The sequence below is a fragment of the Tachypleus tridentatus genome, chromosome 10, assembly GCF_004210375.1.
Source record: "Tachypleus tridentatus isolate NWPU-2018 chromosome 10, ASM421037v1, whole genome shotgun sequence".
Taxonomy (NCBI): domain Eukaryota; kingdom Metazoa; phylum Arthropoda; class Merostomata; order Xiphosura; family Limulidae; genus Tachypleus; species Tachypleus tridentatus.
Genome location: NC_134834.1, coordinates 134367271 through 134391565, shown reverse-complemented (window position 1 = coordinate 134391565; position 24295 = coordinate 134367271). Strand labels below are relative to the sequence as shown.

The following is a 24295-nucleotide window of genomic DNA, read 5'->3' as shown; positions in this document are numbered from 1 at the left end:
AACTCGCTAAGATGACATTTTGTTCTAGTGTCCTTGTCTTAATTGTCAGCTGCAGGTTATTAAAGTAAACATTAGCTACGAAGACAAGATGATTACAGACCACTAGTTAATGTTAATCACAAACAAATGAATACAAGCAACTGGTCAATGTTAACCATCACCAAATGATTAAGAGTTACTGGCCAACATTAACCATAACCAGATTATTACAAAAAATTGCTTAATGTTAGCCGTGTTCAGTAACTATCTGTTACAAACGTCTCAGTGAACTGTATACTTATTTACTAAAGTACTACTTTTTAAACGGGGGTACAGTGTATTTATAAATAAAGCTCTTTATGCAAAAAATATCTTTAAAAGTACTTATCTAAGGGAAAATAAGTATCACCAACGGCATGTTGAAAATCACGAATGTTATTCATGGAAGTGTAGAGATGGCACTTTCCATCATTCTCAATCAGTATATCAAGCCTATCCCTAAATGAAGCTACTGTAAGAACAATGTAAATCTGACAGGTTCCATTGATCCTTGCATCATCCTACACATTGCTATGCGTTATATTCAAATCACATCAATCATGAATTGTGAAATAAATAAATAAAAGCAATTTAAGATTGAGAGGAAAGCGATTTATGTAATTCAGAATAAATGGCCCTGAAATACTCTCCATGACCATACTTTATTGAATAAACTCTATGATCCTCTGCAACAAATACTCATCACGGTCGAGTTCTTGAGCCTTAAAATAATTTAACATAAAATAATGGTGGAACAGCGATTTGTATACGGACTTACAACGTTAAAATCCGGCGTTCTATACCCTGTGGTAGCCACAGAAATGTCCCAATGTCATTTTGTGCTGAAAGAAATACACAGACTCTTCTCTAATACATTTATATATAAACAACATCTCTGTGCAAGGCTTTTTTTAGATACCTTTAAACTATGTAGTGTTGTATAATAATTTGCTTGTTACTTGTCATTTGAAGTTTTTATGGATAATTATCTGAAACATTTTCTCGTGATTAGGTTCTTAGATTGCAAGAAATATTAAGTAAAATACATTTATTTCCGAAAGTTTAGAAGTGGTAAGCAACGTTTTTTTATTTTTAATGAATATAAACTATTGATATTTTAATCCATACTTGTGCATATGGAAGTACACGAGATGAAAGTGTGTGTTCAAAGCAGGGAAATAATTAAACATGGATTGTATTTTCGTAACTACATTGCAAAAATATTCTATTTTTATAAGTTAAACACTTATCGTAAGTGGTTGTAAGTCATTTGAGGTCATATATAGCTTCACAATTTTATGTAAAATTAATACATCAAATTTTTAATGAATGATTTAACATCGTTTTTGTTTCTATGATTAGTTTGTTACACGACCCCTCGATTTGTTGTCTTATCCTCCATCCAGTCGCTTGGCTTGAATCTTACGTGTACGCAGTTAGTGTAAGTAAATCATGCATGGATAAAACAGTAGACGTTGTTCAGCAAGATGGTTAGGAAATCATCTAAGTTCAGCTTTATGAGAGTGATAGGGTGATTTCCTTACGTCATCACTGTGTTTATACATATATAGACACACACACACTCATCACTTGCTGACCGTATTCAGATTAAGAACTGAAAGCATTTATTGTTACGTAGTTTGGCGTCGAGACGACGGACAAACAATCTATCAAAATAGAAATCTTGAAAGACTGTAACACCATTATAAATGCCACTTTTTCCACAAATTTCGTGTCCTGAGATGCCTTTAGGATTGTTGATGCTGTGAAAAAAATATCGTGGCCTCTTTTACGACCATAAAAGTTGTACCTTCCTTAAAAACAACAACAAAAAAACAACATACTACACATAAACAATAAGCAGGAGATATTTCCATGTCTTGTAATTTTTTCTCTTTTTTATATATATTTTTGAGCATTCTGGTACACTTAGCCCTCTAGAATAGAATTTTTAATTTTATGACGTAGGTGGGTTTTATTGAATAAACCACACCCAACTTCCTGCTTTCCCAAGTGGCAAGCTTTTAAAAATAATAGTGATGGAAGGTTGCCAAGTTGTTAAAATTTTGTATTGTTTAACCTACGAGTATAAAAACCTTCATGTATAATAATAGATATGGTGCAAGTTGAATACTTTAAAATGTTTAGTACAGCTCTATGACTTCTTAACATAATGTTCAAGTTTAAAGGTTCGAGTTTTAAATAACCATTGTTTCTTTAATATGTTTTGGATGTATCCCGATTCTTCTGAGAGTTTGTAAACCAACCCAATGTTGTAATGTAGATTTTTGAACAATCACGTTTCTAATGTAGGCTTTTAAAATAACCCGATATTATAATGCAGATTTATAAACACAGTTGAAATATATGTTTTTTAACTCAACGCTACATTTAATGTAAATTTTACAATAACTAGCAGTTTCAAACCAGTTCTAAGGTACTAACATAGTTGTAGACAGTTTTAAACCAATGCTGTGTAAAGCAATTGTAAACCATTACCACAAATTTTAAACGGTTAAAAATAATGCAATTTTAAAATAGTTTAAACGTGTTAATGTAGGTTTAAAACAGTCTTAAATTAACAACCCAGATTTAGAGCACTACCAATATTTAAAATGGTAAAATGTTTAATACGTAGTCAATAGACTTTTTTTCAGAATAGTCACAAAAAGACATAAGTTTAACTTAAATAAGTCATAAAAGGTGTTAAGTATTTTATCAAAGGTTGTTTAAACATATATTTACAAAATATATATGTTCGTCATTTCTTGGAAAAAGTTGTACTAAATTTAACTAAATTAATAAGGTTTATCTTTTGTCACAAAAAGTAATTGTGTTTTCCCTGAATATTATTACTGTGTATAAGAAAAATTAACATTTTTAAATATTTAATGTTTATTCCTTAAGTAGAAAAAACCTTTGTATGATAATTTTTATCATTAGCAAATTTCAGTAATCTAACTATAACTTTTCAACAACACGTGAATAATTATATCTAAATGCCTAACTTTTCAAAAACATTTCTTGATTTATTTCAATTTCTACCAGACGATATTTTTAAATAAGTATTAGTTTTTCGTTTTATCGTTAAGCGTTTTGTATTAAGTCCCACAAATCGTTATGGAACTTTTTCCTATGAAAAACAAACATATAAAAAAACTGTTAAGTAAACATTTATCAGCCGGCGTGGTAAATATAGCCAGAACAAAAGATTTAAAGTTCGAACATATTTCAGTCTTTCAGTAGTGCTGACGCTATCGAATTAAAAGTAACCGTTAGGTGGTGACTGATGCTGACCGAATGTCCTCCTCCTGAAGTGCTCATGTCTGGTACTTTTGGAATTGTATCACGAAATTTACCTTGAGGTTGAAAACGTCAAACATGAGATATGTTCCAAACACCCTTTAAAAATGCTAGATTTGAAGGCGCCCAATATCATACGTTTTCAAAAGAAAGAAAACCATAATGAGATATGGTTACTGTAAATTAAAAGATCATCGATTATACAAAATGATGCTCAAATTTAAAATTCGATTCGCATAACTAAGCAAATATATCATAAAAAAGTGCGTAACGACTTCGTAGGGAAACAATTAACGTGTTAACTTGATCGTTGCGTGACTTATTTAAACAGTGAGCAAACAACTGTGATTGGTTAACACCGAAATGAGCATCAGGCAAAGCGTCATTTTGTGTGCGTGTGTGTGAGAGAGAGAGAAAGATCATTTGTGGAAAATAATTAGCAATATTCTGAGAATACTATCTAACAACTGGTGTGGAAAATACACAGACAATTGAAATATTGTTCGTTTGTTTTTAAGTTTTTAAGGAAGGACTATTCCTGAATATGCATTCCTGTAAGAAGAAATGATAGTAGGCTAGAGAGAAAGCAACTTGTCACCAGTTCACACTGTTAAGTTTTTAAAAAAAATACCCGGAAACATCAGAATAGGTTTCAAAAAATTTATTTTACACTAAATACATAAATTATGCAAATTGAACATTCACAGATAAAAATATTATTAAGCCTTACCTATCCAGGTCTGAAAAGAGCTTGAAGCCCCACTTTCTAATTTATACTGTACAACGTTCTATTCAGTGTCCACTAATCAGTTAAGTTAACATGTACGATTGTTATATTTCTTGTTCAGAGATGACTGAAAAGTTTTGTACTGAAAGTAAACACTTGTTCTGGCTACCAGATAACTCTCCAGTTTTAATCACGAAAACAAAACAAAACAAAAACGCTCGAATAAACTGCTATAAAAACGAAATCAAATATATGTCATCAAATAATGTACTTCATTTCTCACCTTAAAATAAATTTAATTTCAATTTGTTCTTAGAGCAAAAACTGCATAGCCATACCGTGAATTGTTTATCAGGATAGGTATAACTCCACTCTTGTTGATTTTCTCATTCAGAGCTCCATACTTCTTTACATTCCATAGAGCATGACTACAATATGGGAAGTAAGGAAGCACGGGACCCGGAAGAGGCTAGAAATATTAAGATAAGTCTGGAGCTTGGACAGATGAAGAAGAAATCCAACACTGAAAGACGTTTGGGATATCAAAGAGTCAGCCTTGGTAGAGAAGTCCTCAATTCGGGTAAGCCTGTAGCTCGAATCTTCAGTTCTAATGGAGGAGAAACCTTAGTTATGACTAGTGTGTAGCTTGAAGAGTTAAGCTTGGTGGTGAAGAGATTTTAGACTGAGATAGCTTTGGAACACATGAATTAATAAGTCCTTGTAGGGAAGAACTCTAGACTAAAATAGCTTTGAAGCTTGGGGAATCAGGTCTAGTGGAGCGTGGAGGAACAATCCAAGATAGAGTAGAGAAGTCAATATAAGTAAATGAAACCTTTAAAAAAGAAACCGTTATTTGTAGATCATATCTAGTTCGAAGTAATGGGTTGAATCACATGTAAGAAACAAACAGAACAAGAAAAACAACAAAGACCTGGTAGAAAAGAAATAGAGATAAATGTATACAGTTAAAGCCAATGAGAAGACAAAATAAAAACTGGTGAGATTAGCTCAGGAGCAATGGCTTACTCCTTACAACTTTAGTAATTACACATATTTCATAACCATAAACTATTCACAGTTCAAAATATTACCTAATCTACCAAACAATTATTCAAAACCAAATATCAGTGATGGTAATCGCCAAGAATTGTTTAGGGTGTCAGTTCGGGTGCATGTTTCTTCTCCTCTTCCCCATCCCAGTGACTCAGCGCTAAATCTGCAGCCTCACAACGTTAAAAATCGGTGTTCGAAAGCCGTGGTGGACAGAGTTTTATGCTTAACAACCATCAAGTCTACTATACCAAGCATTATTGTTATAATGTATGTGAGTGTATTCTCACCGCAATGTGTGTCCTACTATCCAAAATCTAGGATACATTTTATAATCCCACATTGTAACTTGTACACTAGGATATTTTTAAACATATGCAGCGCATTTTGCTTAATTTTACTTTGTTTTGTTTATGGCTTAAGAATGTATGGTTATAATACATATATATATATATATATTTACTTATTTATTAACGGACATGCTTGAGTCTGGCTTCAAAAAGAGCGGTTGCTCGAAACGTTTCCAAGGAAAGAACATAATAAAATCGTAGTTATTTAAGGGATTTATCTGTAAAAGTATATTTTCTTTATGTTAACACATTCGTTTTCCCTCTTTCTCTGTATAGAACGCGATAACTGTATGTAGGTGTGAACAAATAACCACAACTTTCTAAAGTGCATTTAGTTGTCACAGCTGGAAAGTAAAGATGAAGGACTTAATCTGGCTAGAACACGACTTTACAGTATGGCACTTGATTGTCAGTAGGATGTAGAACGGTACAGTACTTACTGGTTCACATGCTACTAAGAAATTGAACTTTCGGCAGTTCAGTAAGTTTAAATAAGTTATGGATGTGCTAAGAATATTAGTTTCTCATTTAATTTGCAAGTAACTACATCGGCTCGTGAAATAACTGTTTATTGTGATCTAAAAGGGGTTTGTTGGCACCCTTCAACCCTCTTGCGACTCCCCTGCCAATTAAAAGCTTTATTTAAAATCACATAATTCCTCATACTGTTTAACCGCTATACATAAACTACACACAACTTAAAAACCATACAAATCTAGTAACAATGTAGCAACCTCACATAAGCTATCTACAGCTAATAACAAATTATAAAACATGGAGTCATGTATAATTCGTTCACTTAACTACAGAACATCTAGTGCAATGTTGCCCGTAGTTCGTGCTTGGAAAATGTGTTGTAACAATAATTCCAAATAATGTTTTTATAATAAATTAGTGTAATAATTCCTTTATATCAATAAAAATAAAAATAAATACAAAATAATGTTTAACATTTTAAGTTAGCTATCTATACGTTAAATTATTAAATTATGCTAAAAGGAAACACAATATTCGACTACTTTCAAACTCTATAGTCTTTTTTTATCATAAATGAAACAAACATTAACCTATTTTTCTGTATAATGTCCTGTTATACGATGTGTGGATGAAATTAATTATTTTCATCAAGCAAGAAATTATTCAAGATATATCATCTTATGACACAGTGTATCAAACTATTTTTTTTATCTTATCGTTCGTGCGGAAGTTAGTGCAGCTCCACTACTTTTATTAGCTCGGTCTAAACTTGGTTCATATCAAGGGTGTACACCTTCTTTAATTGTTGTCTTTCATTACACAATTACTGTTCAAACTAATACGTTTTATAACATATTTTATTAAAAGTTTCTAACTGAAGAAAAGAAGAATACTGTCTCTCAACTTCATTTATTCTATAATCTATTGCTATGTAACAGTTGACATATAGTGACTGAACTATTTTAGTTATAAATAATCTAACAAACAAGTGTAAAACCATAAACGTGCTTCCAGGAAAGAAAAGGGTATTTGTGACCATATGCTCCAAATTAATATAACCTGAAATAATTCTATGGTTAGAATAACTTTCCACAAACTGAGAAAGAAAAATATAAAATTAACATTTTAAGTTTGATATCATCTATGTATCAGTAATTATTTTGGTATTTCATATCTACTAGATTAGCTTAAATTAATAAAATTTCATGCAATAGTAACGAAAACTTTGAAGAAAGTATTTATTTGCATTATTTACGCCTAAACTTAAAGTACAGGCTAATACTTAGAAATTATCTTAAGTAACAAAATATGAAGATAGAAAACTTTACCAGTAATAAAATTGCTATGAAAAAGTCGACGAGACATAAGTACAATTACTAGCAAGAACGTCCAATAGAACACGAAAAACTAACTCCTAACCGCTTTGTCTTCTTTCCAAATTTTTCTCACACACTGACCACCGCACTCGCAGACGTAGTTCGTGAAATGTGCGTCAGCATGCACATGCAACAGGACGTTATAAATCCGGGCCGACGCTAGGGCCCTCCCCTAACTGTAATTCAACAATACCTTGTGGAAGCTTCAGATGAGCAAAGCTCGACTTTGCGGCGCTTGAGCTTGTAAGCTACCGGCTTCGCACTTCGACAGTCTGTCTACCTCTGGACCACATTGATCCTTGTCCTTATAAGGTAGGGCCAGCTGGCAAGGAGCTGAAGAGAAGCTACTTTTGGAATCTCTCTCTTGTCCTGTCGCTTTCTATTAATATCTTGTGCTTTACTAGCAACGCAGCATCCCAGGCGGTTTTCCCACCCTTCTTCTCCACAAAGGACGTTAATAACCCGTCGATTTTCTTTTTAGTTTAGTTTATACAATACTTTTACACATAATTTATATGCATTTGAGTGTGTTAAAATAACCAGTGATCCGTGTTGTACTGTCTTCAACTTCTGTCGCATGTGAAGTAGAATAATGTTCAATCCCCTTAAATCAGAACTGACTGAATACGTTGTTTATTCTAAACAGAGCAATGTAAAGAAAGAAGGTTTAATTTTGTGTTACAGCAAGACAACTTGGTACAATTTTTGGACACTACCCAGCCGCTTAGTGTGAAGTATATTTTTTCCAACACTGATTAGTTATCCTTTGTCGAGATTTCTGGCCTTGAATGTTGGTATTTAATACCCATGTAGTAAAAATCACATCTGTAGCTCATCCAGGGCTTAACTTGTTGTGCAGTTCGTTTAACTTGGCAGCCTGCCTTGCACCAGTTGACTGAAAAAAACAAAACCTGACCTTCACTTCTAAGACACCAGATGTAGTGTTAATCAACATTATGCTGATAACCATACTTATGAATGTCTGTTATTATCACCACCATAAAGCTTTAGTTATTCTGTATTTTAGTGTCTGTATAGTTTGATGAATTTGTCTATTCTACGATTTTGTGTATTTAGTTTCTTGCCGACACAGTTATTAATATACTCGGCTAATCAGGCTCAGGCTTCTCATCCGCTTAGAAATCTTAATTTTTGAGTCATTTTGTATATTATACGTTGTATTTATATATATTTATATTCGCCCTATTTATGATATATGCTTGCAAAATAAGCAAGAAAAACTTAATGGATATGCTTAATTAGTCAGTCACAGTATGAAATGGAGGGGTATTGAAAGTTATATTTGTAGCTTATGGTGTGGTATTGAAATATTATAAACATGCAATGTTAAAATAAATTGAAACTACGTTCCTTGATGACTACGTATATTGTGGTCAAGCTATTTATTATTATCTTTCAAATTGGTGTCACGACTACAAAGCTTACTGGAAATTTAATCATACGTCCAAGCTTCATGAAAATCTAACCATTTTGAAATGAATCTTACACTTGTGGTTGATTAAAATATAAATAATGCAAGCTATTATAGGTTTTCAAATATATTAAAGGCTAATTTATGCAAATATTGATATTCTCTTGATAAAGTGTTTCTTCGTTACCACAGTATTGTGTTGTTATTGACTTTTTTTTTTACTTTCATTTATTCAATATTTAATCTATTTAATTGCTTAAATATAGCACAGAACTCTTCTGTCAGGTTCCAGTATCTGAATTACAGAAGCCAGCATTAGTCGCTCCATAGCAGATTACAGTAAACTATGATGATTCATAACATTTATTTCAGCAGTTAATGCTGAACTTTTGATGTTCTACAAACTAAAGACCTTGTCACGTGGGTTAACTAAAAGTAAATTTATTTGAAACGGAAGAAATGATTTAAATGGCTAAGAGTCATGATTCACGTTACATTTTATCATTTAAACAAATTGTCACCATCTCAAACAATAGGCAAGGACGGCTGCTAATGAAGAGACATTTCAGAACCTTTCTTTTATGTATGGTGGGCAAAATCGAAGACACGATCACCATATGTGAACAAGCTTGTGATTCAGTTGTCATTGTTGAAAACAAAAATGCGAGTCCGTTGGATTCAACCAAAATAGCAATAGAAAAACGAAGACAACTGTAAATCAACTCCAGGTACAAATATGAAATCCTACTCACTGTAGGAAATGATAAATAGGTTAATTATCCAAACTAAGCCAAATCGTATTTTTTTATTTTCTGTGATTAAATTTAAATTAACAGATAAAGCTTAACCAACAGTATTACTGACAAATAACAAGAATCATTATTTAGTAAAAGGAAAGCATACAGAATTTAAGATATCAACAAAACTATGTTTAACGTAATTAATGCTATGTAGTTTCCAAATGTCTAATGGTATTAGTATTTCATGATTGTAAAACTATTACTTCATAGTTTGAAAATGACTAATATATTTAGCACTTTGTTATTGTAAATGTTTGGTATATCTACTACTATATGTTTTGAAAATATCTATTTTAACTTGGAATTTCCTATTCTAAAATATCTGATATACTTAGCGCTACATTATCTAAAAATAACTGATCTGACTAGCACTTCATACTTCTTAAATACTTAACATTGTTTGTGTTACTTAGTTTCTAAAATAACTGATAAAACTAATATTTCATACATAATTTTTAATGTATTCAATGTTTCTAATTCTCAAATGTTTGATTTACCTAGTGTTTTGTGAGTTTAAGATTTTTATCTGTTTAATACTTAATACTAAGTCACATGATCTGTTACTTCATAGTTTTGAATTATTTTTATTACCTATTCTTGATAGCTTTATTTACAGAATCTTCACATGTTTCATTTTATTAAAAGAAAATATGAGATTCATATTCTATAAAATCTCTCGATTATTTCATGAATTCAAAGTCCAGAATCCTCGTATTTTTATTAAGCCAAATGTCTGTTTTTCTGTTCCATCAATAAATCTCCTATTCTTCCATTAAAATAAGAAAGTTCGATATTTTATAACTTTAGCAGCTTTGTGTTATTTTTTATATTTCGAACAAATCATAAGTCTAGACTTCCCGTGTTTACTGTTCTCTACATGATCCAGCATTCTTAAATGTTTGATCTGCTCATAAATCCAAAATTCCCACATTTTTTATCTATACAGAAGTTCAGAATCCTCAGGTTCTTTACTGAGTGATCAAGAATGTCTGAATTTATAATATGCTTAGGGGAACCAGAACTACTAACTTTATACTTTACACAGAGACCCCATAATCTCTAGATTTCGGTTTCACTTAGAAATTTACTGTGTTTAAGATTTATGATTTACTCTAAAGTCTAGAAATAAATCTTTTACTGGAGCTTATGATTTATATGTTCAATGAAAAAATGTTGGTGCGCTTGTTTTTAAACGAAATGACAACGATCATGGCGCCACTGTAGCTGTATCACAGCCATTGGGACTAAACATTAGGTAGAGTAAGGTTAACTTAAGTCACGTCAGCACTGAGAAGTTAACTATAAAGGGTACTAGGAAGTTACGGACAGCTGTGAATCACGATGCAACAACAAGCAAGGTTAAGAGCCCAATTAAATTACATTGGTTATCTCGTGCAGCTTGATAACTTGTTAATTTTGTTTAACCTAAGGGAAGCAGCTAACATGTAATATTCTAGTTGGTCTGCAGCACTTCAATATGACTATCACAGCCCAGAATAGTTTTCAAGATATATCACGATCTCGGCATAACTACAGTAGCTTGAAAGTGGTAATGAAATTACAAATTTGATAAAAGGTAAATATTTATTATTAATTACAGCCGACTAGTTCAGGTAACAGAGATACCATCATCAGAGCTGTATTTTAATATATTTTACCCTTGATAATCTGATTCTGAACGGCTTAAAGCCATAATAGCTATAAATATATCCGTCTTTCACTTTTTATTCTTTATTATATACATTCTATATAACTTATATAATTGGAGAATGATATTTTCCCATCACAACAAGATCCCAAAGCTGTCCTCTCTTATGCAGAAAAGATAATTTAATAATCTTCGGGATAGTTGTATAACGTAATAATCTTGGGGGTAGTTTTATATCGATATCTACGAAATAATATTTAAATGAATCTTTTAACTTCTATATTTTTCTTATGATTTATAAATGCGTAAAGAATAGCTGTAGTAAACTGATGCTTTATGATACGATTTAGGTCTACCTGTTAACTCCTATACGTTGCTTGAATATCATGTATCGCTAATGGAATTACAGCTGACAATAGCTCTGGTGCCTCAATGGTAGATTGATAAAATCTAATTAACACAATTATGAAGGATAAAAATGATTTGAACTAAGATCTATTACGAGTTAGTGTTGTTATTAACATTTTAATATATTTGAGTTTCTTTACATTAGTCTCCTAATATTTAAATTTTATATATATATGTTAATCTAATTATGTAGAGATAATAGTTGTAAATAATCTGTCTGGCAACGTTCTAGACTTGACAAAAAAAAAAGAGATGTAGTTATACTTCTTACCTTATCAGGAGCGGATTTAGGTGAGAGGGAGTGTTGGGCAGTTGAATAGCATATGTGTTTCCCTAATAAGTACAAGTACCTACAATGCTTTGTTTGATTTTTTGTTTTGGGTGCCAAAGTGGTCAGGATCCTTTGTTCTTTCTGCCCCACCCGTAAGATGGTCTAGTGCCTGATGATATAACACAGCTGAAACATTGGTATGACCATTGTGAACTGTCACTTTAGTTTTCACAAAACATCTTGGTTAATAAAAATTAATTTATAGGTAATGTGCTTTTATTACTAACAAAAGAGAAGGATAAAAACTCAATGGTGGACTAACGCTATGCATAACAAGGTTCATATTGTTATCTAAATATATATTTATACTTTTCACAGTGCAAGTAGTTTCTAACTCAGTGTAATTTAAAAGTGTATTTTTATTTTGTTTTTGAAGTATGTAGAAGAATCACTGCACTTATTTGTTAATTACATAATCACGAAGTTTTATCTATTTTTTTATTTCCTGAAATGCATTGTAAACGTAAGTGGCTAGTCCTTAGTTCACCTTATATATTGTATGCAACAACACGAAAACAGAATATTTACTGATAAAGTGTACCGGGAAAGTTCAGCTTTTTGATTTCTTTTAATATACTCTTCAAAAAAAGAAGCGCAAAAGGCAAAATATGAGACACATTGTTAACAAGTTTATTCCGGGTAGTTCTGTATGACATGTGTGAAACTTTGCACATTCACTGCTGAACATCCAAAGTCTGCAAAGGCGAAGTCCACGCTCACTAGGTGAAGTTTAACGTCACTCAACGTCAATAACGAGTATGCCCCCCGTGAGCATCAATAACTGCTTGGCATCTCCTGCCCATGGAAGCGATGAGATGACGAATCACATCCTGTGGAATGGCTGTCCACCCATCCTGCAAAGCTGCTGCAAGCTGAGATAGAGTCTGCGGTTGAGGTTGTCGCCGTCGCAGACGTCGGTCCAACTCGTCCCAAAGATGTTCGATGGGGTTTAAATCTGGTGATCTGGAGGGCCAGGGAAGAACGAAGGATTTTCGATCAGACCGTCGATACGTCGACGAGATTCTTAGGCCCCATGTGCAACCCATCATGGTGAACGTCAACGACGTTTTTCAACATGACAACGCCCGTCCTCACACAGCCCTGGTATGGTTGAGGTAGTAGACGTCGCAGTGGTGGTCCTATCCCGAAGGTGACGTAACTGGATGTTGCGATCTTGTGCGGGCGTGGTCACACGAGGTCTGCCAGATCTTGGACGGTCACGAGTTGTTCCATGTTGTTGGTGACGATTCCATAGCCTTGTGATGGTGCTTGGGTGGACATTCACAGCTCTGGCAACATCTGATAGAAATTCGCCTGCTTCCAATCGACCAATGGCGTTGTTGCGTTGTGTTTCAGTCAGTCTTGGCGTAACTGTATTGCGTGTCGGTGGCTTAACACTGAGCTATGGAAACCGAGAACCCGTCACTTTTATAGGGATTTTGCACATGTTGCACTTGCATAACATGCAAATCTCTCAAACAAATTTATTGGACACGCATGCGTTTTGGCGAAAAATCCGATGTTTTCCTCCGTTTTCAAAGTGCACAACTTTTATTGTCATTTTGGTCTGACAATCAGTGCCTTAACACGTGTAACATCACATACTCTGAGCTTGTAACGTTATTACATACATTTCTCTTTAAAATAACAAAAATATCCATTTTGCGTTTCTTTTTTTGAAGAGTATATTATTTGGAGTTTGTTCAACTCTCCCAGTAATAACTTATTCACGTTTCTCTGCTTGGGAAGCTCTTCTTAGTACTTTTGTTTAAAGTTTCTTAAGTTTGACTGAGAAATTATTGCAAGTAGGGTAACATGTTGTCATTTCCGGTGTGGTTTTCAGGGTGCTTCGAGTGTAGTGAAACCCGACTCTGTAGGCATATGTGGGCAATACAGACCTAGAATGCGTGTGCACAGACACGCGTTCGTCACCCGCTTTACGTCACGAGCTCAAGTATACATTCCCATGTTGATTGTTATTAGTCATGCGCAAGACAACGTGTCGTCTTTTCTTTATCCACTAACTGTTCTTGATGGATTAATATGATGCTTCATTCTGAAGAAGAACTGGAAACCAAGAACATATCAGATATCTAGACTTCTTATGAAGAAAAAAAATCAAAACATGTTAGAAACCTTAGGTTTTCAGTTTCTAGACAAATTACAGAAAGTTTAATCATGGTGACTGGATTTTTTAAAATTCTAAAGAATATGGTGGAAACATATACTAAGTGAATAAAAAAGACAAATTAATTATTAGATAAGGTTTGTGGTTTCGAAATGATGAATATTTGGTCATCATGAGACAGGGGGATATCAGGCGAAAGTATTCTTTCAGATGTCACTTGTCCATCATATAATAATGTCGTCTTGTGATCGAAAAAAAATTACGTTGGGAATATAAAAGTTTAGCTAGAGGTATTCCAATCGAAACTATGCCTGAAATAAGTTAGTTATTTTTGATTGAAAAACATACAGATTTTTTCTTATCACATTAATGCAAGAAGTAGAGAAAAATAAGTGAATCGTTCTGAACCAGCTGTGATACAACGACGATGAACGAGTTCTGACGTCACTATATCCCAAAACAACATAATTGAAAATTTAACCGGCTCGTCTGGGTTACAATTTTAAAACAACTCTATGTAAGTTTTTATTCACAAAAGCGTCCTCTTTTATTATAGTTTAGCCTAATTGGTTAGAAGATCCTATGTATTATAATAAGTATTACTTTAGCAGTTCACTTCCATCAGAATGCTCTTACGGATTTGCTGTTATACATTTATTTTAATATATGCGTTTGTTTTAAGTCGACGCATGTGACATATTTTTTTGGATGTGTGTTGCGCAAAGTCCCGCCTGTTCTCTAAATTTATAGAAGATTCTCGAGAGTAAGAACCAACAATATATGTTTTACGAAAACAATACCGTATCTTCAAATATTAATGAGCTTTCCAGAATAGCTATCGCAAGAGGTGGAGACAGTAATATAATATTGTTTGTCAGCTTCGGTCAGTATACAATAAACATTGGAAGCTATAATTGTGATAAATGCTAACTAGCAGAAAACTACAGATATCTAACTACGAATCCATAGATTTCGAACATTACAAACCGTTTAACTTCAGTAAATTAACTTCCAACGTTAGCATTTCTACGAGAACATTAAATATTGTCATCGGTGAAAATTTACGAGTGCTTCGAGTTAGTAGCCGTCAAGACACAAACAGAATTAATTCGCTTGCCATGAACGTCCATAAAATATTTAGTTCCAGACCAGATATAAGACTCGGTATTGTTTGTCTTTTACATAAGCCATTATTTGCAATAACTATTTGTAATAACCGTTATTATAAACTGTGTTGTTGTTTATATATTAAAATATATTTCTGTTAAGAAAGAAAATTATGTGTAACAATCTTGTTGACAAATATCATAAATTTGATATATATTGACATTCAGATAACTTCTAAATTAAGATTAAATTTTCCAGCTATTTGAAATCTTAATACATAATGTTCCTAACATAATAAACCGGAGTCTCATACAAGGTAAATCATAATACCTAACATTGCAGAAATGTCACCTTGGACTCATCTAAGCACTGTTCACGTTTATTTTAACAATTGACCAGAAGTGAAAATCGCATTGTTGGTTATAAAAAAACATATATAAGATAATTTCTAGTTTAATTTCAATTTTGCTTTTTCAAACACGTGTATTATAATTTTCGTTTTCAACTTTGCTGCTTTGACTTCGAATTTTCGAATGTCTTATATATACACAGTGAAATTTCTTTCGTCATAGTGTTATCGACCACGGGATTTAAATGTTGAATGCCTTTGTGAATATGTCCTTTGACATTTAAATCACCGAATGTCCACACATTCACGTAAGATAAGCGCATATTATTGTATTATCGACTTTCACCTCGAAACACCAATGTCATATAAACACGTTATATATGAAATTATATTTGTTGTGGGTGTGTTTTAAGTTAGATTTACCAAAGCCACATACAAGATGTTCATGCTGATTTATAATGTGATTATTACTTTTGATCTGGCACTATATGTACAAACCACATGCTGTACTCACAATATTGTTCAGCAAACTTAGGATATTCTCTTTAATATTTCTTTTCTTAAATAAGTATTATAGTTTTCATTGCGATTTTAACTGGATTATAACCTTCAATCTGACTCTAACGCTACAGCTTGTTTGCTTTTTTTAGAATTTGGCACAAAGCTACACGAGAACTGTCTGCGCTAGTTGTTCCTAATATAGCAGTTTGAGACTAGAGGTAAAGCAGCTAATCATCACCACCCACCACTAACTCTTGGACTACGCTTTTATCAATGAGTAGTGGGATTGACGTCACAATATAACACTCCCATGGCTGAAAGGACGAGCACGTGTCGAGTACTAAACCACTTGGCCATTCTGGGCCTTAACACTACAAACAACCTAAAGCTTATCGCTTCTTACTTTATCAGATGACAAAGCTTTTACCGTTACCAGTTTTACATTTATTTAGCTGTGGTACCAAAATTTCAAAAGTTTTAAACTAATTTCTTAGATATCGTTTAAGGGATACTTAAGGATAAAATACTGAAGCTTCAATTGGTTGCTGTAATTAAAAAACAAATTACGTGATTGATAAAACTTCAAAGGATCGTAATAAATAATGGTTTATGCTGTTATGCAATATTATTAATATCGAGACATAGATCATAAAGTTAATAACACAAATTGGTGATCTTTAAAAATCTAAGTATTTTAAGTTGAGAAGATAAACTGATTAATGTTTCGAAATAAAAGGGAAAGAGTACTAAGGCGTAACAAAGGTATCACGACAAACCTGACTTCATCTCTTTTGTTCTGGAAGAATTAGGAAACGGCTTGGTGATTGCGCTTCCACGTATATTTACAGGCCTTGCACAAACATTTGGAAAACACGTTGTCTGTTGGTTAATTCGTCATATTGGACGTCAAGTGCTTACATTCATTTTAGATGAAACATGACAAATTTGTCTTCTAATACCTTGTTATCTGATGTCAATAATCTTAATATGTATAAACACGGATAAAATAGAAAATCAATAACCTTATAATTTCGGATCTGTATCTTCTGCTAAAGATAATCTTTACACCATTGACAATGGTATTATACTGATATATATTACTGTTGACCACAAGAATACGTTAATACATGGCGACATTAAATGAAGCAGGAAGTTTTGAGACTTATGCGTAAGCTCTCTTTATCCGTTAAGATGTGTATAATTAACTTATAGTTATATTATTCATTTTTTGAAACCAGAGCTGGAAGTATACTTATGGTGAGAAGCAAACAGAAATTTCAGAGATAAGACTTGAAAAGATGATAGTAGTTTTGACACTGCAGCTGGAGGAACAAATGTGTCGATACGCTAACCTCGGACGCCAGTATTCCTACGAAGACATTAGATATCTATCTTTCTTTGTGAAAAGTACGCTTGTACACCGTGGTAGGCCAAACAAGAATAGAACTAGCTAGCATTCCCGTCAAGTGAAATGTACCCGCGTATTAACACAAAAGTAATTTACGCATCGTGGACCAGGACCGTCGATAAAATGTTAAGTTCCGGATTAGACAGAAGACTGGATAGTGTTTGTGAGTTTGCAAATTTTTGTATATAAATAATTATTTGTAATAAGTGTTATTAAAATTGAAATTTTCTTTTCTATATTAAAAGATATTTGTATTAAAAAAACTTGCGTATTAATGTTGTTGGCAAGTGTCGTAAATTTGATACATATTAACATTTAATTAACTTCTAAATTCAAATTTCCGGTTATTTGAAATAATAGTACGTATCGTACGTAACATAACAAGTCGGAGACTCGCCCAATATAAATTATAATACGTAACACACTACAGATGGAGGTACATCCCTACAGAAAAGTTAAATGTAACTTTTGAGACTACAGTGTGAAATATAGCTATGCTGAGAAGGTAACAGTGGTTTTTGACATTAAATTTAGAAATACAATTGTGCTGTAAAACTAACAGCATTGAAGCTACTTTTGTGCTAAGAAACTAGGAATAGTTTTTGAGTTGGAGGGAAAATTTGGAGATTTAGCTATGTTGAGAAATCAAGAGTAGTTTTCAGTCTCCAGTTGGAGTTGCAGCTGTGCCGAGAAGCTAACACTAATGTTTCTGTCTGTAAGTTAAGATAAAACTGTGCTCAGGAGTTAACAGTGGTTTTTGAGATTATAGTTAGAATATGTTGAAAGATTAACAGAGTAGGAAACAGTTACAGTTACAGCTAAGCTGATAGCGTAACAGTAGTTTATGAGATTACAGTTTGAGATACTGCTGTATGAGAAACTTGAGAAACACAGAAGTTTGGTAGACAACAGTTGGAGCTATAGATGTGCTGAGAAACTTATAGTAGTGTTGAATACGTAAGTGTGACTTACATTTCTCTTTAGAATGTAGCAATAGTTTAATAATTTTGAGTTGGCGCTATAGCTGTGCTATAGTATTAGTACTTTTGGATGCCAAATTGCTGAGAAACCAAGATTAGTTTTGAGTATCCAGTTCGAGATGCAACTGTGCTGAGAAGCTAACATTCGTTTTTGTGTCTGTAATTAAATGTATTACTGTGCTAAGAGTCTAACAATGGTTTTGAGTTTCCTTTTGGAGATGCAGATAAAAGTAGTTGAAGCTAGAGCTAATCTGTAGTTCGTTGAGCACATATATATATGTAACTGTGCAAAGAAGAAAGGTAACAATGGTTTTTAATATTACAATTTAGATTATTGTAGTTTTCCAGATATAACTCAGCTTAGATGCAGCTGCGAAACTAACAGCTTTGAAACTACTTTTGTGCTGAAAAGCTACGAATAGTTTTGAGTTGGGGCTATATCTGTGCTAAAAGTATCAGTAGTTTTGGAAGCCATTTTTGGATAAAAATCCTTGATGAGAAACGAAAAGTATTTTCGGGTCTCCATTTGATGATGCATCTAAAAATAATTGAAGCTAGAGCTAAATCTGTTCTTAACTGAGGAGTTAACTGTAGCTGTAATGTGAGAATAGAGCAGTTTGTTATGCCTAGCGATGTAACTGTGCTAAGAAGTTAACAATGTTTTTCAGGCTACAGTTGAAGCCACAGCCGAGCTAGAAATAAAGCTGTGCTGAGAAGTTAACAGCGAATTTTATGTCTACAGTTTGAGACATAGCAGTGATATGAAGATAACGGTGGTGTTTGAGACTAGTTAGAGCTATTGCCGTTCCGATTTTTAAAGCGCCCTTGGGGATATACATTTAGTGTGCACAGATTTAAACTTAGTATTGAAAATTGAGAACGTCTCTAGATGAATAATATAATTTAAAATCTCCTTCGCTCTTACGTTTTTTATCTATATGTTGGATCAACTAAAGTCTAATGCCGGTAATTATTCAAACATCTAGAACGAAAATGATGTAGGACTTATTTCAGGTGAAAATAATTACAATATAATATATACTACCAATAACGAACAAAATGTAAAATTTAAAGATACTCTAAACATTGAGGAATTAAAGTAAAACTGGATTGTAATTCTTCAGTAAATCCTTTTAGAAATGGTTAACAGTCAGCTTGTAAATGAAGGAAATGGAGAAACAACATGGTATGTTAATGTGCCTGTAAGAAGGTTTAAAAACACTTTTCAACCCACGTGTTATCCTTTTACTGTTCATCTATTTACTTTAGGAGTTCAGTATAGGGTTTTTAAACAATTTTTCTGTATTTTCAGTTTCTTGAATTAAGAGAATAAACGGCCGATCGCTCTTTACAAGGTCGTTATTTACTACGAAAAATTTTACTTCTTCTTATATGTATTATTTTTTTGTGGGGAAAAAACTCTGGAAATGACTTAAACATTTACAGTGCGTTTTATATATCCATCACGGGGCGTGTGTGCTTTAACGTCCTCGTCTTTTTACTGGCTGACTTAAAGAGCTCAATAGGTGGCAACATTATTATATATTTATCGTTAGTAATATTTAGTTACATCATACAATGATCATGTTTACTATTCAGCAGACACAGGAAAGCGTCAATATATATATATATATATATATGTTTATAAGTGACTCATCCTTTTACTAACCATGTGTATAAGTAACGGAAATAATATAGACTTAAGACTGCTTTGTTATAAAAGGACACGCGTTTCTGTAATTGAATAGATAATTGTACACGAGTGAGAGAAATATGAGTTTAGTAAACGTTTTACTGAAATTTTTATAAGGTTTCAGTTAACACCCACAAAGGTTCACTTTTGTTCAGTTAGGAGGAACAAAGGATGTTGTGAAATCACTGTTCTTTTTACGTTTTACTCTACTTTTTCTGCTATATAACCAGCGTTTCTTCACGCTTGACTGTTTTATGTTGTGAGAGTACAAACTTACTGGAAGTAATACTTTATAATTATCATTAAAACGTATTTCAAGATTCAGCAATCTCATACAGCAGTTATTCATAGTAATTCAATGATATAACAATAAGAAAATCTTGTAACTTCACACGCACCAAGCGATTTTTTTTATATAGAATTTAGCAAGTTCTGTAAATAATGATAACTTTAAAAAGAAATTGTTTTAAGTATGTATTTAGTAACACGTATTTCAGTGACAATTTTGGCCATGGTTGTCAAATTTTCATATGATACGACGTAAAGGACAAACCTCACAAAAAACAATAACTTCTAACGAACTTAATAATGTCCAGTTTTTTAAATACTCTTCGGCTTGAAACTTCTGCACTTCTGAAACTTGCAATGTTAAAATATGGATCACTTCACATGGAAAAGATGTTGAAAACAATATTATAACTAAAAATAACAATATTTGTATTTAAAAGGAAAGGCAGTGGAAAACTTCAGAATTATAGTGTACAATTTAATCTGACTGAAGAGAACCAAACCGGTTTCAAAAATAAAGTAACATTTGTTTTAAATGAATAGACTACAAGAAGTTCTGAAATAACTGAATATTTTATCTGACTAATGAGGTTGTTGAACTGTTTAATGAAATGTATTTTTACATCAAACAATTCTGGTAGTAATAGCTCTAATGAAGCCACAATGGCGAAGCAATGTTTGAAATAATTACGGAGCTATAAGTAGTTTATAAATACAATTTACAGTATAATTGGTCTTTTTAAAAGAAATATACTGTATTAGCAAGTCTTATGGAAGAGGGTACTAGTAGTACCAAAATACGCTGTACATTTGGCTTTACTGAAGACGTCAGTAATAGTTCCATAAATATGATGTATATTTGGTCTTAATGAAGAGACCACTAGTAGTTAAGGAAATATAGTATGCATTTGGTCTTAATGAAAAGGTAACTGATAGTTGAAGAAATAAAGTATTTAACTGATCTGAATGAAGAGGGCATTGATAGATCCAAAAATATACCGTGTTGATAAATCTGACTGAAGAGGTCTGAGAAAATCGTTCCATGGTTATAATGTGCTATTACATTAACTCTGACTTAAGATATAACCACTAGATCCAGAAATACAGCATACATTCGAACTAACTAAAGATGTTTAGAGTAGTGCCAGAGTTAGAATACGTTAGAGACCACAAATAGTCCAAGGTGTATTGTATGGCAACGAGTTTAACTGATTACACTGTGTGTAATTCTAGAGCTTCAATGTGCCATTATGTTAATCCTTCTTGTCATAAATGTACTTCTATAACTATTCATGTAACTGTCAAATTGTGCGCAATATGTATTTTTTCTTTAACTGTTCAATCTTTGTCACTGGAAATCCATACTTTGAGATTGTAATATTCTTTAAAATACAATTATCCTGCTGTGTTGTCATGATATTGTTCAACTTGATATTTCTGAAATTTGAAATCTGCTACTAGCTGGTCTTTTTCATAAAAATACTGTAAACTGGTATGAAAATATGAAGATAACTGTTGTAAAAAGTCGAACAATACAGGCAATTTTATTTCACGTTCCACTGTATTGGTTTGTATAACTCTTCTCTTACTCCTATTACATCTCTTAACCTGATCTTTATTACTTAACATCGTTTTCAAGAAACTTTTCTTCCTGCACTGAGACGATTCGGCCCATTTCTTCAAACTTGTGTTGTTCACTGTCAGCTAGATATTAGTGTTCCTCTGAGCGTTGCAACTATGACTCATCTGTATGTAACTCTACACTTAGGAATACCACGAAGTAAGCCATCCATGGTTTTGGTACTGTGACATGGGTTCAAAACAGTTCAGGAGTATAACGATCAGAATGTTTCTAATTTTCCAATGAAAATTTGGTTTGAGAGAAAAGCGGCCAAATCTGTAGACGCTCAGAGAAACAAGCTCCTAGGTAATGAGTGCTCTCGCATGATTTAGTACGTGGTTTAAATTGGCGTTTACTGTTTATCCACTCTTCGAAGATAATTTGATAACGAAATCAACGGAATATATTACCTTCGGTGACGTTAGGAATGGATACCAACCGAGAACTGCTAAGCTGACTGTTGCTTTCAGCAAGACCGAAAGACAGTTTGCGTGAGACAGTGTGTTGATTACGTAAAAGCCCATAAACTGCGGTACAAGAAGACATGGTCGCCGTTCGTTAGAATTCTAGGAAGACCTTCGATAAAACATACATGTAAAGTGTTGTCTGGGCCTTTATATGCTAAGTAAAGTTCAAGATTACATTGAAAAAACAACAACTGTTGTGATATTTAATTTAGAACACTTTTCATTATGGGGTGTTTCTTAAATAATATATTATTTCATAGAACGCTTTGATAATACTACTTTATATTATTTTGTACAAAATACATTGAATAAAACCCAAAAAGATGTAGTATACTCTACCATAGCGAACTTATTTCTAACTCTGGTGGGAAGTTACTTCGCAACATAACACCGATTTTCTAAAAGCTGGAGCTCAAAATAAAATCATCATAATAAAGTATCGAAGATTATTTGGGGTTTTACTGAATGTGTTTCATACAGAAGAATTAAAGGTAATGCTAATGATGAGCCATTATAGAAACAAAATATTTTTGGTATAATGTCTTCATGCGTTTCTTCGGTGGACGACAGTTTTGGAACGCATCTAACTAAAGCCGGAGCTGGATATAAAATCAGTGTCGTGAAGAATAGGTGATCGTTCTAGATTTTACTGGCTATATTTCATAAAGGATAATCTAAATATAAATTTATTCTGTATCGCTGTGTGAATTATTTGTCGTAATTTGCCAAGAGCACATCGCACGGTGTGAAACATTTTAAATAATGCCGTAAAAGTTGGGCAATAAATAGAAGCACTGTTGCCCAGTTACCAAGGCTGTTCTTATGTCTGTATGACGTCACAGAAGAGCTTTGACCACAGTGAAAAACACACTTATTCATTTAAGCTTAACTACAAACAAAGTATTTAAATCCATAAAATGAATAATGTATAATACATAACTTATAGTGTAAGATTTGAGTTACTCACAGGTGAAGAGCTGCAGAGTCTGTTAAACAGCAGAAATTTGCAAATAACAATTTGGACAGCACAATGAAAACACACTGTTTCATTTAGGCTTAATTTATGAACAACTTTGGAAATCTTATCAGCATTTGAGACCAATTTTGTACTAAAGTCAAATGGGTACCAGCTTTATATGTTTATTTTTATGATCACATGACGATGGGTTGTTATATTTTAAAAATTAAGCAGTTCTACTACAACATAAAGATTAATTGGCAATACAAATCTTCACGTGGCTTAAGTAGTAAATCGTAGTGGTATGTATGATGTGTGCTTCTCCAGCAGTTAAATAGTTAAGCTTATTGTTGAAACAATATATCGCTATCTGTCATAAACTAAATATTTACCTAATTATAGAATGAAACAGCAAATGATTATAATGCAGGGTATTGTACCAAGAATTGGCTTCTGATTGCAGGAACTGGTCATTTTATAATTTTAATTGACAGTTCAGAGTTACTGATTATAGTTTAATTTTTTTAAATAGCTTCATGAGCTAGAACTAGAGTAAAAGTAAAATTTTTGTAAAGGTTTATTTTATTTTTTGTTTTATCTGTGGTTTTTATTTTTAAAGTCAGGGTGGAAGTCGGAGTCACTACTTGTTCTGTCGCAGTGTTTAATGATCAAGGAACCTAGCATGACACCGTACAGTAGATCATTGTGTTTTGCGTGTGCAGATCAATGGGTAGTTAAGAAAGTTCAATCGTTTCAGCAGGTAGCTAAGTGAATATACCTGTCGATGGAAGCAGGTAGTTTAGTGAGTATACGTGAGTATACCTATAAATGATAGCAGGTAAACTAAGTGAGTATACCTGTTAATGGCTGCATCC

The 24295-nt window shown here is 32.9% G+C and overlaps 1 protein-coding gene across 13 annotated transcripts in view; it reads left to right on the top strand.

The window, feature by feature from the left end:
• Positions 1-2081: 2081 nt before the first annotated feature.
• Positions 2082-24295, top strand: part of LOC143230363 (degenerin-like protein unc-105) — a 98856-nt gene continuing 76642 nt past the window's right edge. For 2 of the 13 annotated variants that reach the window (XM_076463816.1, XM_076463808.1), the window contains exons 1-2: positions 10782-11109; positions 17244-17576. The gene's annotated coding sequence lies outside the window, so the exon portion shown is untranslated. Of the gene's footprint in view, positions 2294-4454; positions 4629-7416; positions 7614-9269; positions 9462-10781; positions 11110-17243; positions 17577-24295 lie in introns of those variants that run through there. The other 11 variants (XM_076463811.1, XM_076463813.1, XM_076463823.1 and 8 more) reach the window with 11 other exon arrangements.